Raw genomic sequence first — 5,000 nt, forward strand, 5'->3', positions numbered from 1 at the left:
CACACTTTTTTGCAGCTGTCTCCGCAGGTGGAGGTTACTTTAGCTTAAACGCGGTAGTTTACACGCTGACGGAAGGAAGGTATACAGAGGAGAGGGTTTGGTTTCCATGGCTACTGTTCAACCCTGAGTATGTGGCGAGTGAGTAAATGAGTGAGTGAGTGTATGTCATGGTCCAGGCACAGATAGAATCAGTAAACTGAGCCAGCCATTCGCTAATGACACGTATCATGAGCTTTCACTCTATTTCTCTCTTGTGCACACTCTCTCCCCCACTCTCTTTCTTCCTCTCTTTCTCGCTCTCCCTCTCTGTCATTTCCTTTTCCACCTTTATGTTCTCAACTCAAGCAAGTCATGTTGGGGTATATGGCCAATCACACCACACACTCTTTCTCTCTCTTTTTCTTTCTTTCTCTCTCTCTGTGTCTCTCTCTCTCTGTGTCTCTCCCTGTCTGTCTCTCTCTCTCTCTCTCTCTGTCTGTCTGTCTGTCTCTCTCTCTGTCTGTCTGTTTCTCTCTCTGTCTGTCTGTTTCTCTCTCTGTCTGTCTCTGTCTGTCTCTCTCTCTCTCTCTCTCTCTCTCTCTCCCTGTCTGTCTCTCGGTCTGTCTGTCTGTCTGTCTGTCTGTCTCTGTCTGTCTCTCTCTCTCTCTCTCTGTCTGTCTGTCTGTCTGTCTGTCTCTCTCTCTCTCTCTCTCTCTCTCTCTCTCCCTCTCCTCTCTCTCTCTCTCTCTCTCTCTCTGTCTGTCTGTCTGTCTCTCTCTCTCTCTCTGTCTCTCTCTCTCTCTCTCTCTCTGTCTCTGTCTCTGTCTCTCTCTCTCTCTCTCTCTCTGTCTCTGTCAATTCAATTCAATTCAAGGTGCTTTATTGACATGACAAATTAGTTACATTTGTATTGTCAAAGCCTGGGTTACAATTTAAAATTTAAGAAGAACATAAACATTGAATTAAACAATAAAATATTGAATTAAATAAATACAGGGGGTAACTTTTTAGAACTTGGAAACACTCGGCAACATTCACCACAGTGACCGGAACTGGGGGAAAGGTTATATATGGTGTGTGTGTGTGTGTGTTTGTGTGTTTGGGTGTTTGACAGGGTCACTCACTGTCCCTTTTGCGATGGCAGGCGAGGACGTATCGGGCTGCGAGAGTGCAGCTCTCTCTCTGTTCTCCCAGCAGATACGGGAGTCTGTCTGTGGGGGTCAGGGCTGTGAAGGACGGGTGTATTTCACTAAATTTAATGTAGAACTCTTTGCGGAGCTCAGTGTACTTTGGGCATTCTGTGAGGAAGTGCAGCTCTGTCTCAGGTCGACTGAAGCCGCACTGCTGGCAGAGTCTCTGCTCCTGAGGCAGCCAGGTCTGTCTGTGTCTGCCCGTCTCTATGGCCAGACCGTGCTGACTGAGTCTGTACCTGGTCAGGGTGGTTCTCAGGTCTCGGTCAGTCACTGTGCTGAGGTACTGTGCCACAGTGTACTGCCGCTTTAGGGCCAGATAACATTGCATTTTACTCTGTGATTTAGTTTGAGTTTCCCAATAGTGTCTGTACTGTTCTTTTATTCGTGCAGTAATTTGGTCAGGTCTGATCGGATCTGCTGAGTTCTGGTCCTGAGCTGATTGAGGGTTAGTGTGTGTTAGTGGGGGTGTGTTAGTGTGTGGTAGGGAGGGTGGTGAACTGTAGCTCAGGACCAGCTGAGAGAGGCGACTGTGTTCTTTGCTCAACTCTTGGTGCTGCAGGGCTTTGTAACGGTACGAGTGGGGGTCGCTGTGTTTAAGGTGTGTCCAGAATTTGATCGCCCTTGTTTGTATCTTTATAATTAATGGATATTGGCCTAATTCTGCCCTGCATGCGTTGTTCGTGGTGCTCCTGTGCACCTTTAGAATGCTTTTACAGAACTCTGCATGCAGGGTCTCAATCGGATGTTTGTCCCATTTGTTAAAGTCTTGGTTTATGAGCGGACCCCACACTTCACTGCCATAAAGAGCGATGGGTTCAATTACAGATTCAAATAGCTTTAGCCAGATTCTGATTGGGATTTCTGCAGGAATGTGTTGTTTTATGGCGTAGAAAGCCCTGCGTGCTTTTCCTCTCAGTTCATCTCTGTCTCTGTCTCTCTCTCTGTCTCTGTCTCTCTCTCTGTCTGTCTGTCTGTCTCTCTCTCTCTCTCTCTCTCTCTCTCTCTCTCTCTCTCTTTCTTTTTCTTGTCTTTAAAGCAGGTATACAGCAGCACTAAAACTCATCAGCCAAACCCACCGATGCTAACACAGCCCTGCACTAAGAAATGATCTATTTACCTGCCACTGAAATGTGTTTATTTAAACTTCAGCAGCTTAAACCGGCTCAAGCTGCTTAGGCAGCAAACAAGCATCGGGGGGCTGTTCAGTAACAGTAACCTGACAATCTCTGAAGAACATATCAGGCTGTGATTCTTGGGAAATTCACGCAGAAGATGATTATTCATTGATGCTGTAATAACCTTTCATTAAACACGTACACACTTGTTTTTATAGAGTGTTGGAACATAGCGTCCTTTTGGCCATTCCTTGTCAAATTAATTTTTATGGTGAATTTCTAAGCACGTTTTATTCCATTCATTACACATTTACTGTTTATTTATTGACCTAAACTTTCTGGGAAAATAAATCAATTGCATGTATTCAGATGTTATATAGCTTTGATAAATTAGGGTTTTAATGTTTGCTTTAGAGCGGCACGGTGGTGCAGAAGGTAGTTTTGCAGTCACACAGCTTTAGGGACCTGGAGGTTGTGGGTTCGATTCCTGCTCCGGGTGACTCTGTGTGAGGAGTGTGGTGTGTTCTCCCTGTGTCTGTGTGGGTTTCCTCCTGGTGACTCTCTGTGAGGAGTGTGGTGTGTTCTATCTGTGTCCGCATGGGTTTCCTCCAGGTGCTCCGGTTTCCTCCCACAGTCCAAAAACACACGTTGGTAGGATTGACAACTCAAAAGTGTCAGTAGGTGTGAGTGTGTGAGTGAATGTGAGTGTGTGTTGCCCTGTGAAGGACTGGCGCCCCCTCCAGGGTGTATTCCCGTCTTGCGCCCAATGATTCCAGGTAGACTCTGGACCCACCGCGACCCTGAACTGGATAAGGGTTACAGATAATTGATGGATGGATGTTTGCTTCAATGCCAAAGACCTTTGCACAGTGTGTGTGTCTGTGTGTGTGTGTGTATGTATATATATATATATATATATATATATATATATATATAGGTAATACGTATGTTCATTACATATGTACGTGTAATCTTAACAACTATCAAGATAAATATTTATAAATAAAAAAAAATTGTGGCTCTGTATTCCCCTGATTTTCCATACATAATCAGGACATTCTTTGTTCAAGGAAACAAGCAAAAAAACGTGCATACACCATTCCCAGCGTCGCCCCCTGGAGCCACGTCCTCCGCAGCAGACTCTGGCGGCCGGTGTCCCTCCCTTTAATGTCTCTTATCTCTCAAACCAAATAATCCTGGGTAAGCCATAGCCACTGGAATTCCACCAATGCAGTGAGCCATGGGGAAAGTGCTCTGCTTCTACTCACCTGTGACCACCTCACCTGAGCCCCCCAACCTCCCACCACGCTTGCTCCTGATCTCACACACACACGCGCGCACACACACACACACACACACACACACACACACACACACACATACACACCTTGATTTCTGAAGAGTAGAAGTAGAAGGGATTGTTTGGTGAGAATTAAAATATTTGGGGATTAAATTGATGATTTAAAAAATCAGGTTTAAACACTTTACTGCTTGTTTTAATTGGCTTGTCACTGTTGTAGATGCTGTTATTAATAGTATTTGGACTTCTAATGCATGCTAGGACTGTTTTTAATCATGTTAAAATGGGTTAATGCATTCTGATGCATCTGTACTGTGTCTGTTTCATTTCATCAGGAGCTTTTTCAGTGATAGACACTAAATCTCACCTACCCCCCACCCTCCCTTGTTGCTCACCCTCCCGCTCCATCACTCTGTGGCTGTAAATGGCTCTTCCCTGTCATCATCATTACAGGGCTGATTACCTGTCATTAGGGTTCATTAAGGGCTATCTGGATGGCGGCAGGGGACAGCAGAGCGGCCCCTTGCCCTGCCCTGCCTGTCAACACCTTAGCTCATCCGTCCTCTGAGAAAGCCTGATCTGTGGCGCGCACACACACACATTCATCCACCCAAACAACTGTCCACAAAGCCCCAATGTCTTAGCAGTTGACATTAAAGCTGTGATTTAGCCCCTAAACCAATGCGTGTTCGGCGTTCTACGTCTTTATGCACACAGCTTATATAACCTTTGAAAAGGCTGAAATAATAAGAGATGCTCAGAAACAGCTGCACATTTAGATAAGGTCAGGATGCTTAAGGTCGAGAGTCTGCCTCTGGGGATGTAAAGATCTGTAGTAATTGAGCTGTGGAACTGCATTCTCTGCAGTACATTTGGAATAAGAGTTGTGTTTGTGACACAGAACCTGATCTCACTAATGCTTTTGTGAATGACATCAGATCCTCTCAGCAATACTCTGGCGTCTAATGTAAAGCCTTTCACTATTCACTGCAGTTTCAGATGAGACTGAATATAAGAATCAAAACAAAAATCAGAGCAAAGAAGGCGTGAGCAGCATGCCTCGGTTCAGCCACAGGGGGCGCTGTGTTAACAGGCTATTCCTTGCCTTTTGGCTCGAGCCAAAGTTGTTAAACCACGGGGCTGAATTATAGGTGATTTTACTGTCTTGCCGATTACAAGAAAGATGTGTGGCCTGTGCTTTGTTGTTGTTGTTTTTTTTACCCAGAAGTTCATTCTTTGGCTACAGCTAGATCCTGTGTCTTAATATCTCTCTCTCTCTCTCTCTCAATTTCTCTCTCTCTCTCTCTCTCTCTCTCTCTCAATTTCTCTCTCTCTCGCTCTCTCAATTTCTCTCTCTCTTTCTCTCTCTCTCTCTCTCTCTCTCTCTCTTTCTCTCTCTCAATTTCTCTTTCT

General features: G+C 45.1%; 1 protein-coding gene across 2 annotated transcripts in view; it reads left to right on the forward strand.

Moving 5' to 3' along the window:
* The window catches only part of bbs9 (Bardet-Biedl syndrome 9), a 155,454-nt gene that overhangs the window by 81,109 nt on the left and 69,345 nt on the right, over positions 1 to 5,000 (forward strand). The gene's annotated exons all lie outside the window — the stretch shown is intronic.

The sequence above is a fragment of the Hoplias malabaricus genome, chromosome X1 (assembly GCF_029633855.1).
Source record: "Hoplias malabaricus isolate fHopMal1 chromosome X1, fHopMal1.hap1, whole genome shotgun sequence".
Taxonomy (NCBI): domain Eukaryota; kingdom Metazoa; phylum Chordata; class Actinopteri; order Characiformes; family Erythrinidae; genus Hoplias; species Hoplias malabaricus.